The sequence below is a fragment of the Carassius gibelio genome, chromosome B10 (genome assembly GCF_023724105.1).
Source record: "Carassius gibelio isolate Cgi1373 ecotype wild population from Czech Republic chromosome B10, carGib1.2-hapl.c, whole genome shotgun sequence".
NCBI lineage: Eukaryota > Metazoa > Chordata > Actinopteri > Cypriniformes > Cyprinidae > Carassius > Carassius gibelio.
Window position 1 is genome coordinate 12,912,167 of NC_068405.1, and position 13,880 is coordinate 12,926,046.

The 13,880-nt window shown below is 34.8% G+C and overlaps 1 protein-coding gene across 3 annotated transcripts in view; it reads right to left on the reverse strand.

Moving 5' to 3' along the window:
* LOC127966768 (cell adhesion molecule 2) overlaps window positions 1–13,880 on the reverse strand; it is a 456,176-nt gene that overhangs the window by 56,049 nt on the left and 386,247 nt on the right. The window lies entirely within an intron of this gene.

A 13,880-nucleotide genomic window follows, 5' to 3' on the forward strand; every position in this document is an offset into this window, starting at 1 on the left:
ACAGGGTCTCGAACAGCCTCCACTCAGTTTGAGAGCTGGAGTCCATGACTGTCACTTCTCATGAATAGGGCTTTAATGTCAAATCTCTTCTGTTGTACCCTCTTCATCAGCAGCGTTCCCCAGCCACCGCTGAATCCCAGACTGTGGCTTTTTAACTTAGCTGTCAGCCGTTAAATGCTGCAGTATTTCACTCCGTTTTTTCCGAATGTGACTCGGAGGGCAGAGGGATGTGATGACATTCGGGCCTCGGGGTATCTTACAAGTGACCAGAGAGACTCCAACTTCAGAGCGCGGCTGAACAAAGCTGAAAGAGATTTCATACCCCTGTTATCACAGAACATCATCTGCCACCTGAAATACTCTCTCTCTCTCTCTGTCTCTCTCTCTCTCTCTCTTTCACACACATACATACACACACACACACACACACATGCACTGAAAAAACATTATGAATTCCATCACCTGGCTACAGACCCCATTTCACACACTATAACATTTGGATGTCACAAAAGTGCATATCTCATTTTCTCTCTCTCTCTGCTGGGGTAATGGAAAAGACCGGAAAACTTTTCATTATCTCTGTCTGTGTGTCGGGGCACAGCAAACACACAATCTCCTTCTGGTCTCTTCCACAACGCTGGTATTCGACATTCAGGTAATACACATGAAAAAAGCAGTCTCTTCTCTTGAGACAATATGCTTGAAAATATATTCTTTTTGGTTTTGGGAACTCAATATTTGCAAGTGCGCTGATCCCAGGAGACGGTGCGAGGAAAAAAGAAGCAGACTGAAGAAAGTCTTAAGGACACAAACAAACAAAAAGTTGCGTGTTAAAGTTACATCCAAACATCCAAAATATTTGTAGAAGTAAATGATGCATTTTATTTACTTAAAATATTATTTTAGTGATTCTATTTATTCAACTTTATTATAAATCATTTATTTTTATTGTTTGTTTACAGATACATTTGAAACCTTTCAATTTCTCATGTTGGAGAAATAGGGATTTATTTGTTTTATTTATTTAAAAATACAGCAAAAATACTAATATTATTAAATATTTTTCAAAAAACTTTCCGAATTTATTTTAAAAGTTACCATTTAACTTTTGGTTTATTTTACTATTTAAAAGTCTATACTGTCACTTTTGATGAACGTAATGCATCTGTTATGAATAAAAGTAGTATTTCTTTAAAAAAAAAAAAAAAAAATTCACTGTGTAAAATAATTATAAAAAGCACTTAAACTGAGCATTAACAAAACCCAACCATTGACTGTGTCAAAAGCTGTTTCCAGTCAGTGGATAATGATATTTATCTGGCTGCTATTACTTAAAAAAAGCTGAAATTCAGTTGGGTTGAATTTCTGGCATCCGTGTGCCTTGTTAACAGTCGTGTTAATTTAAAGGATTTACTCTTGCGTTCGCTTCCAGATCTCTGCAGTGAGCACCTGGCTTAAGGGCATTTTAAGTTACTGGAAGAAATAAAGAAAATCCTGACAGCTTTTATTCCAGAGATGCGTGCCAGATGCTGTGACAACAGATGTGATGCCCCACTGTCACTTCTTTGAAGCTTTTCAGCATCTCATGACTTTCTAAAGAAGATCACACTGCGCTGGAGATTATGCCTGGCTCCGGCTCCACAACCGCAACAATCAATCCTGCCCTAAACGGTGATGACCATGATTCAATTAAACTAAATGACCATGGTAAGACTCAGGCAAAGAGCTGTAGCTCATTTTCAACACAGACACACCACCATAATAAAACTAACTTGCATAAATTCCCAGAGCAGTTTACTCAGACAGTTATGGGCTGCAATGATTCATAAGAGCACACATTAAACTAATACAATGCATGCTGGCTTATTATCTGATACATTTGGAGGTGGTGTACGCTGAACGCAAAGATGGCTTTGTATCTTCTGGGTAAACAGAGAGAGCTGGAAGAAGATGGGAGGGGATGAAGACTGGCCGTCTCCTTTCACAGAGTAACAACGTTTAACAATACCTATGTTTTATATGACCCATTTTCACTTATGGGAACAAATGCAAATATATTTTCCCAACTGAAATGAAAGTAGTCCAATGCAGTTCTCATTTATGATATTGTTTTTGCTTTGTGTTTTTTGTTTGTGTGTTGGTTCGTTCGTTCTTTCATTCATTTATTGCTTACATGTCAACTACAGTATATTACAACAACAACAACAACAACAAAAATAATAATAATAATTATTATTATATAACATTTAATTTATTCATCACATAATAGTTATATAATTGGCAAATGATAACTGTATTACAACAACAACAACAACAATACTTATTATTATATAACATTTAATTAATCACATGATAGTTTTATAATTGCCAAATGATAACTGTACTGTATTACGACAACAACAACAATAATTAAAGTGATGATAATAATAATAATAATAATAATAATAATAATAATAATAATAATAATAATAATAATAATTATTATTATTATTATTATTATTATATAACATTTAAATAATGTTTTAATTCATTCAGCACATAATTAAATTACCAAAACAATAATAAATATGTTTCAGGATAAGGTGCACCAGAGTCTTGCCAAAGCCTGTCGTCTTTAGGTGCTGATATAGATGCGGAAAGGGTCTAATTATGAATTGTAAGTAGCAACATCAGTCTCGACATATGCTGACACTGATATAGGCTTACTTGCATTTCAGCAAAGAGAGTTTCCCCTCCTCTTTCCATTTCTGTTTATAAAAGTAGACAAAAAACACTATGTTCGAGACACAGAGCCCTGGTGAACCGCCTTCTGGTGTTTGTGGGCGAGATAAGAAATGCCACTAGAACACAGCCGAAAAATACTCGTCAGAAATCTAATAGAACAGGAAGGCAATTGTAATGCACTGACAGCTCAATGGAGCGATACACAGAAAGAAAGAGAGAGAGAGAGAGCAGGGGAGGAGAAATGCTTTGACAAGAATCTGGAGAAATGAGCCATTCATCTGGTTTAGAATTGTTTTAAATAACAGCTGATAATCGCAATGCCACAGCAAAACCACTTTCATTAGAGTTCATCTTAGCCTTTTCCATCCACTGTTTATGACAGTCTAAATATTTTTTGTTTGGTTTTGATATAGTTAGCTGCAGTGCTTTAATTTAAATGCGAATATCATTAGCTGTTAGACTGTTTGCACAGCAAAACCCTTTCAGAAATATTTAAATTGAAATCGCTTTAAAGCACTTATGCCACTCTCATACACACTCAAAACGGCATTTTCCTTCTCATGCTTTTCCCTTGTGAAAAAGAAGTGCACTCCAAATCTTAAAAGTATAAAAAACATCAATATAATATAAATAAAAAAAGCCCACTTAAGTAAACTTCAACAGAGTACAATTTCTTTTCAATACTACGTTTCTTATTGTTTTGTAATAATGTCAAATTATAAGTTTTATTTGATTAAAGTTATAATATATAGTACAGTATAATGTATAATATATTTTAAATGTATAAAATTAAAACATTTCATTGTATATAAGTTTACCATGATTGCTTTAATTTTAATTGTAGTTAATTTTGTAGTGTATTTTTTTTCCATATTTATATAGTTTTATACATTTTTTACTTTAGTTTCCATTATTATATAACATGCATGAAATATAATTAAAACTGAAATAAAAAAAATATAAAAACTATACAGTCATGACAAAGTTAAATGAAAAATAAAAAATTTAAATTTTTTCACCTTATTTCAGTTGAATTCATTTATTCAAAAAACAAAATGTTTCAAATAATGAAAATGTAATTTTTTTTATGGTTTTAATTTTACTTAAGTATGCTAACCTCAAACGCTTGTCAGTATATTCTACATAATCCTATATACCAAGGTAATGATTATGCACAATATTGTTATCGTGGGCACTTCTAAATACCTTGAATAATTATATATTACAAATAATTCCAAATTTGGAATACATTTGAAGAATACTATTCAACTGATCAAAATGCACAGCACCGCTGTATGCTGCTTGAAAGACTCTGTGCGCTCTGATGTAAACAAGCACATAAGAGAAGCACATGGAGGAACACGTGAGAGATGCGCTGAATGAAAGCACATTCACTCTCTGACAGCAGATGGTGCTAAACTGCAGAAAATGCAGTCCTTACCCTTGAAACACCACAAATAAGCCCTACTTTCTAAAACATATTTAATATTTTTAAAAAGCAGATTTGTGTATTTGCTATGATGTTCATCATAGTGCCAAATACTTAAGTATTAAGTCTTAGTAGGTTATTTTAATCTGGACTACAACATGACATAGAAATTGTTTGAAAGTGTTTTGATTCTTTTATTACTCATTTACATTTTACATTAGGGCTTCATTTTTAACATTAGTTATTTCATTAGTTAACATAAACTGCCAATGATTTGCCAGTGGTTTTCCAATATTTAATAACACGTTGATAAAATCTAAAGTTGCAACTGTATTATTTAATGAGCTAACATGAACTAAAACTTTTATTTTTTTAACAAAGATTAATAACTTCTGTAGCAAATGTAGCTATTGCTCATTGTGAATGTTAATGGTGAACTAAAGATATCTTTTTGTAAAGTGATACCATTGGGTCTTTATAGTTCTTTTGCACTTTAATCGGTGCAAAACTTTTAACTTTATATATTTTTCTGTATTGCATTTAAATGTTCAGTTATTTTAGTTTTAAGAAAATAGTTTTTTTTAACCTGTTATACTGTATTATGAACACTTTTTTAAAACTAAATTTCAATACCGTGATAATACCGTTTACCGTGATAAAAGCCTGAGCAATTAATCGCAACAGGGAAATTTGATACTGGCATACCTCTAGTTGGTGAAAAAGCAAACTTAAGTTTAAACTACGTGCATTTTTATTTTAATTTACTTATAAATAACTTGGAATTAAGTGTCCAAAGACAATAATAATAATACTCTTTAAAAAGGTTTAAAATGGTGTGGTAAAACACCAAAACTTAATTAATTCAAACTAATAGTTTATTGGTGAGTATTGCAAAGCACACTCACTACTTTACTCAAAAATGACAGTCAGTTTAATGTGACAGGAATTAATATTCATATGATAAATGTTGCTGTGCTGGTTTAAAACAATCAGGCTGCAAAGTCTTCCAAACGCTCCCCTCTTCCCTTTTTTACTTCATAACTGACAACACCAATGAGCAGCAGAGGATGATGATGACTTTATAAGCAGACAGGAAGTGTGAATGTTGTCTGACTGTGTGGAGAGAATTTCTTAAGTGAGGCGCATGCTAGTTTAGGCCTGTGCTCCTGAGGAACAGGTTGTGACAGTTTGGCACACACTGTAAGAAAATAATGAATTCCAAATATTCCTCTCTCTGTTTGCCTCAGTGATACTGTGAGCTGACGGGTCACTTTTCTAATAAGAACCCTGTGACTCAGGCCTGTGTAACAAGACGTTCCCCTCAATCATTTTCAAGTCTCTTGGCTTCCTGGAAGAGAAGACGCAAGAGCTTTATGCCCCTTGTTTGAGGTGTAACTTTCCCCAAACTCACACTCTGAGGTCACACTGTGTACTAACAACATGGAACATTCATACACCACAATGCAATGCCTGGACTTCAACTTTTTAAAATGACAATTTCCTGCAACTATTCTCTGGCAGATTTACACTGCAGTTCAAATGTTTGGGATCTGTAGGATTTCTGCTTGTTTGGTTGGTTGGTTTTTAATTAAAGAAAGTAATACTTCAGCAGGCATGTATTAATTTGATCAAAAGTGACAGACATTTCTAATGCTACAAAAGAGTTACATCAATTTAAACTTTTGATTCATCAAAGAATCGTGAAAAAAATCCCACATAAATATAAAGCAGTACAACTATTTTCAAAAGTATTATGATACTAATAAGAATTTTTTCTTGAGCAAAAAATCTGCATATTATAATAATTTCTGAAGAATCATGTGACAATGAAGCCTGGAGTAATCCGTCACAGGAATACATTAAAATGTTAAAATTCATTCAAAGAGAAATCAGTTATTTTGAATTGTAGTATTGTTTCACAACATTATTCCTACTGTTTTTATTGCATTTCTGATCAAATAAATGCAGTATTCATGAAAAAAAAAAAAAAAAAAAAAATGTAAATCTTACCAGTCCCAAACTTTTTAATGGTAGTGTACGCATTACACTTTTTATGTCAAAATGTGTCTTATTTTACATAATGTGACAGTTGATTTGTTTATTTATTTATTACTTGAAATGTAAACTACTTTAAACAAACTAGAAAGCAGCAAATCATCACATCCATGGAAGAAATATCTACTAACAATTGGCTTCATGTTGACATTTCACCTGAGACTTGGTTAGCTCACCCAAAAATGAAAAGTCATTAAATTATAAACTTTCTTTCTTCTGCAGAACAGAAATATATAGTAAAAATACATATTGTGAAACTTTTTTAAGGCTAAGGTTTCTCTTTTTTGTGAACTAATAAGTAAATAAATATGTCGATTTAAGCTCATCTTGTCTTTCAAATGATACATAAAATATATATATATATATATATATATATATATACACACACACACACACACACACACTTGTGGCTGCCATTACTCTGAACCAGTTCATCCCAGCGTGAACTCGGGGAGCCACTTTTCTCCCATCGATCCTGTGTGTCCAACTGTGAAGAATAACTGCAACAAACACCTCAAACGCACCAACAAGAAGAGAAGTTACTCCTCCTCTGGCATGCCGATCACATTCACCCACTCAAACAGCCTGATAGGTCAGGAGAGGTGAGTCATCAGGGTAAAATATGACTTCTATAAACAATCGTGCACTTTCATATTGAAGAAAAACACGAGGCAGGATGAGGTCGACATTCAAATGAGCGCACGGACACATACTAGCACATGGTTAATGGGCATTCTGTGCATTATTTCTGTGTAATATGCCATAACACTTATTCCAAATGAGCTAATTTGTTGGTCCGGTGAGCACACAAATCCCGTTAAGGTGTAATTCAAGAGTGGTCAGACTGTGCGAGCTCAAAGGTGAGGAGAGCGGGAGGAATTGTGGGTATTGACGCGCATTCAGCGCGCAGAAATATTGAGCAGCGGAAAACTGCTGGAGCCCTCGAGAGAACTAGAGATAGCCGAACTCTCCGAGAGCTGCTAAATGTCGAATTAAACAGTCAATCAATTTCAGGGTGAATAAGAGTGCGGAAAAGTGAGCGAGAGAATGAGTAAGAATGGGGCGATGCATCGACACGAGTCAGGCTGGAAATAAATGAGGTCTCGGCTCATAATAAACCCATATTTGTAATAAACAGATGCTGTAGAGCCATAAAATTGTCTTTTTAAATGGAGAGGGATTTGGCTGATGACGCACCATTACACACAGAGTTAACGCCCGACAAGGCCAGGAAGGGCCAGATAGATAAATGAATAGAAAGATGACACGCTTGTTCTCCATCACACTTTCCTGCTCCCGCTCTCTTCGGGTCTTTCGCTGTGGAATGAACACATAGATATTCTGTAGCGAGAGAAGCTAATTTTATTCATAGGACCGAAAGATGGATAAAAGAGAATGGTATAGAAAGGGAGAGGGAGAAAAGAAACAAGAAGACAGAAGAAAAGAAACGAGAAGACGGGAAGAGAAGACAGGCAGCCAGAGAAAAAGCAACTGATAAATGTTGTATTGAGATTAGGCTGTGTAATGTTACATGCGACAGAAACAGAACAGCAACAGCCTGAAGCCAATAATGCTACGCTAGTTAGACTAATGCTAACAACAAATGACTCTGAAGCTTTTACTTGGAGAAATCCATTGTGGAATTAAACTTGTTGAGTAAAAGCTAAAAAAATAATAAATAAACCGCAAAAAAAAAACGCTCAAGATACAAATTGTATCAATTTGATTTGTGTGTCATTTATTTAGTGAATTGGTTAGTTAGTTACTTAGTTATTTTTTAAGGAAATTAATACTTTATTTATGCTAAGTGGGTATTAAACTGATTAAAAGTGACCGTAAAGACATCTACAAAGCAGTTACAAAAATCATATCAATTATAACAAATCACTTATTAATCATTTGCGAACGTATAGTCATGTTTTGTAAAAGATTAGTTAATATTTAACCTGGTAGACGTTCTCTTTGTCTTTGGCTAAGCTAATGGGTGTTTGGCTAAGCTGGTTAACAAAATACAGTTAGGCCTGATAAAGCACCTTAAAAAGGTATGTCCTGGTTTTTCCAGTAAGACCAGCTGTCCTGTACCAAACAACTCTCAAACAACTCTCATTTCACATCTAGCACTCGGTTACAAACAAGATTTGCCATTAAGAGCCACACACACATGCAAAGCAATTAAAAACGGAGCAGACACAGAAAGAAGAGATGGAAGGAATAACAATGTGAACTGGCAGTGGGAGAATAATGGAGCACCTGTAGATGCCGAGAGGAATTATCCTGCTCATTTTCTCTCTGTTGTGTCTCTCTGTTTGAGAATGTGGCAAAAATCAGCGGCACAGTATCGAAGGCCCGTGGTCTACTGCCACACACACTCTTTACTCTAGTAATTACATCCTTTCTCAAGGGCACCCTGTCCTCTACCATCACTTCCGAGTCCGAGAGCGGTGTGGGACAGCACACAACCTCACATGTGCAGAACAAACGAGTAATTGAGGGACCGCAGTGATTAGCCTGAGCACCATTTGTTGAGGACACACATCTGCACCTGTGCATGGACTCTGTGGGCCTTCAGTGGCAGAATGATGAAAAAAGTAGCAGCTGTAAATATTTTCCACAAACCCCCTTTGGCCAAGCAAAAAATGTCTGAAATCTCCCTATCTCCCTTCCCTCATTTTCACTTTCCTTGAGGCTGCAGAACTATCCAAAACCTGTAAAGAGCAGCAAAATGGAGCATTTTTTCCACACACACACTTCACACACCGTCACCAGCTGATATGAGAAAGGCATCTATCTATCTATAACAAATCTCAAAAACTGCCACTAAACTGTGCATTACAAATTGCCATCACTGTAGCAATTACCTATTTTGTGAAGGTAATTTATGTGAAGGTTTAAAAGACATCTTACACTGTGTCAACTAAAACGAACTCTGTGCAAATTGTTCAGTTTGTTTACACTGTTTTATATTGCTCAATCTTATGTGCTGCAATCATGTTTTCTATAATAATCTGCATGAAGATAAAAGTGGTTGCTGTCTTAGGCAAAAACAAATGCCACAACACTGCCTCACATAAAATCACATAAACACTCAAAAGTAAAAAAAAAAAAAAAAACACTCATGAAAGCCTTAAAGCTGCAGTAGGTAACTTTTGGCGCTCTAGCGGTTAATAAACAGAACTGCTTGCGTCTTGCGGAAGAACATTGTAGCCGGAGCTACTTCTCTCTGTTTATGTCTGTGAAGAATCACAAAGGTACTGGGTTACTCCGCCGCGGTATCCCCGAAGCAATCTAAAATAGTCTGAATATAAACACTTATTATAGGTGTACCCTAGTGATTCAGGACAGGCTAAAAACATGGTTTGGAAAATTAATTCATGGTGTACTCGCTTATTATTTACATTTTGTAAATTTTGAGCACAAAAAAAGTTACGGACCGCAGCTCTGATTGGTTGTTTCTTACCGGGAGCGGCAAATTTCTGCAAATGGCAATAGGACCACTGGGAGGAGCCAGAGGAGCTTGATTTTTTTCACAGCTTATCTGTCTCATATTCTACTGTCAGGACATAATGAAAGGTTTAACAAATGTGTAAAAAATACATTTTTAAAAAAGTTACCTACTGCAGCTTTAAATCATCATACAAACCTCTAAACGTGGTACAAAAAATATGACAAGTACAGCAATCAAATAACTGCTCATTTAGAAAAAACTCATCCTAACCTCACACGAAACAAAACAAAACATTTTTTTTTTATTTTTTACTCCTAGTTAAAACTGGAATGCTTTATATTATTATATAATAGAATGGATATGGAGATTACAAAAATTTTTAAACTAATGTTTTTATATATGTTATATGTTTTTGAGCAAAATTTGGCAAGATGGTAATATTATTTCAGTTTCTGTACCTCATAATTTCGTGTTTGATTCAATGTGTTACTTTGATTTTTTTTTTCTTTTTTTTTGTGTGTATATATTTGATTATATATATATATATATATATATATATATATATATATATATATATATATATATATATATATATATGATAAAATCAGAGTATGATCCCCACCCCCCAAACTCTTAAAAACATTCCTTTTTCATTGCCGTATGTGAACATATACACTGACCATCATCCATTCAAATTAAAATATTTATCAAACTTTTGCCCCGAACATTCATCTTGGTATAAACAGGCATTTTGTTTCTAGAACTAAGAATTTTTTTCTTTCTCTCTCTTCACTGAGTAGAGCCAAAACTGAAACACAGCAGACTCTGTAGTTTGATCTATATGGTGTAGACAATTAAATTTTATGAGTAACTGAGTGATTGATGTTTTCTGTCAGGACTGAGATCAGATAGACTGACAGCTTGCAAGGATAAACTATTCAACCAGCTCCTGGCACAAACTAGAGACATTTCCTCCTGGTTCAGCTAGATTGCACCAAGCTCTAAATCAAATCAGACGCCATCCCTAGCAGGCGGATTTCACAACTCCCCGTTATCGCTTCCTCTTCTCCACTACTGATGTGTTTCTTATTACCCTGCTTCCCAAATGTGAAAGTTTTCAGTCAGATCTGAGGCTCGTAGTGTTAATAATTAAGCCATCGCTCTGGCATGAGAAGCACTGTCTTGCGGTTGAGCAACTTGGTCTATACACATGACTGCAGTCAGCACAGCACAGCACATCCAAACAACCCTCCTCTCCAGCATGCATAAAAACACACATGGACGTGCTCGCAGGTGCCGCACGGCCAATCACAGTTCCTCCTACAGAACCAGCTTCAGGAAGATGTAATTGTGGGAAACGCTGTGTTGGCACAGCATGAGACCATATCTGCACAAATGAACTATAGACTGATGCTGAATAACAGGCAGGTGTGGATGAGCACTGGGCCTAGGTGAGGAGTTAAATTACAGAGCTGACGAATACACTGCCATCATCTGAGACACTAAATATTCTAGCGTTAATGATGAGTGTGGTATTACGACAGCTAATGAAAGTATACAGATGTGTAGAAAACAGACTATTTTACGGCTCAGATAATTACAATAATTCATGTGTGTTTTAACAAAAATATGTGCTTTACTTGTTTGGTTCTAAACGCTATGGAATGATGGTCCTGTTTACTTCCATTGTGTATTATTACAGCATACTGATGTACATTTTTTGGTATGAACAAAAACAGAAAAAACTACTGATGAGCTAACTGAAAAAATGTAAAAAGTCACAAATTTAGATTCTATTGAAATCAGTCGCTTCAAATGCCCCGCCCCCTGGGAAATCTTACTGGGTAAAATCCTGCTCCACATAGATACATAAACACAAAGTATGTTCTGATTGGACGTGATTATGGCTGTAAGATTTGAAGAAGAATGTAGCTGAGATTTTAGTGAAAAATTTGATTTTTTTTTTTTTTTACATTTTTAATTATTATTACTATCACTATTTTAATACTACCACTAATTAAAAATATAAAACATTAAAAATGACTATTGTAATATTTGAGTGTAAATAAAACAAGCTAGTGTTTTATAATACTAATGCTAATGATTAAAAATTTAAAATATTATTTTATATTACTACTACTACTACTCCTATTACTACAAAAAAGGACATATGACTATCTGACTGTCAACTAATCAAGTGTTTACGAATTTTTGTTTTTTAATAAAAATATCATATTATATTACATTATATATATAATTAATATTATTCAATATTATTTACAACCCTAACATTAGAATATACATTTTTATGGCTGTTTGAATTTTCAAATGTTAAACAATCTCTGCGACACTGAAAACACAGATCTTGAGCTTATTTTGATTGTGATTATGTCAAGTTGCACAGAATTTGCACTTTCATCGCGTATGTAAAACTACTTGTCGCCGGAAACTTCTGAAGACGTCAAACAAATCAGTTTGCCTTCCACAGAAGAAAGACAGACATGAGGCAGATTAAATGATGACAGAATTTTCCTCTCTGGGTGATGAAATTGCTCAAGACAAAGAACTAACAAGTCAAAAATAAATGTTTCTAAACGGGAGAGAACATTCTAAATCACTCATTGGGATTTCATGTTTCTGACAGGTTGGCTCTATGTAAGTCAGCTGCCTCTGAGCACAGTCATCACCTGAACGCATAAATCAGCCACTCACACTTAATTGTTATTCTACTTCCATGTATTTTTTTGATCACCGCATTCACGTCTGAGTCTGTGTGAGCCAGGACACACTAAGCTATCTTTGACACATGGATCTTTTATAAATCAAAGGACATTTATTATCTCCATACAAACGACCTGGGGAATTCGCAGATATGGAGAGCTACAATATCATTATAAAATCCAATCCGCCGGGTGTATCGAATACGTCCCATGATTACTTCCACGTGAAAAGCTCTGCTGACATAATGAACGGGGCATTTGCTGAGCCTGTGATAACGTTCCTGCCCCGTATTGATCTGATCTGGGAACAGTAGATATCTTTAAGGCTGCAGTGGAGAGTCCTTTAAATGGCTCACCTCCCATACCTCATTTATCAAATGTAATCTGTTAGTATTCCACAACATTAATCAAGCCGCTGTCCCACTTTCTGGTGTATGTGTGTGTGTGTGCGCTCTCCTGATTGTGTGTGTGTGTGGGAGTCTGGGAGATCGTCTGGTTGTTGATTTTGCGTCTGCTCTTGATTAAGGGTGTTTACGGGTAAAAGTGTGTCTTATAAAGCTCTGCCCGGACCAATATTGATTCTCTACAGAAATTTACAGCCAACAAATCATACAACAGGTGAACACAAAGCCATTTTACAACATCCAGCTCGGCATGGAAGAAAAACCAGATGATGTATTCCACTCTTTATCTCAGGCAATGAGATCCAGCTGTAAATCTCAGTACATAAAAAAGATTCTTTCTTCCAAAACCTAGTGAGCTTCCTCCGTGCCTACCACCTACAAGACTCTCCCAGCTAACAAATTTAAGCTCTGAAAACAGTGAAAGTAGTATGTTTATTTGTAATATTCCAAGTATGTTAACATTCAGCACATTTCAATGACTTCATAAGAATGTCTAGAGAATATTCTTCTGAGAATGTTTTCTTTCAATGATAAGAATGAAATGAGAATGCATATTAAATGTACATTTTATTAGAATGTTCTATAAATATTACTTTGAGCATGTTTTATCTTGACATTTACCTAACCTTTAGATAGATTTAGTGTAAACTGTGCGAACATTCATTATTAGCTGGGCTACCAGTTCTGGAATGAGATAGAAGTAAGAGAAAGAGTAAGAATTATATTTAAATCCTGTAATAATCATAAGTATTCAAGGCCCTTTCAAAAAAAATAAAAAATAAACATTAAACAATCATCTCACAAAGATATAACTGTTTTCTTTTTTTTTCAGCTTGTCCGCCATCTTCAATTAATTAGATGTATTATTTACCTTTTTTTTTTTTATTATTACTGAGCTTATCTACCATTGTAGATTTACATTTTTACTGAGCCTGTCAACCATGTTGGATTTATTGCTTTTCCTCAGCTCATCCACCATCTTGGCTTTGGTTTTTTCATTAAATTTCGAGATTTTCCAATACATTACAGTGCATTCACTCATTTAGCAGATGCTTTTATCCAACGTGACTTACAAATGAGGACAATAGAAGCAATCAAACCAA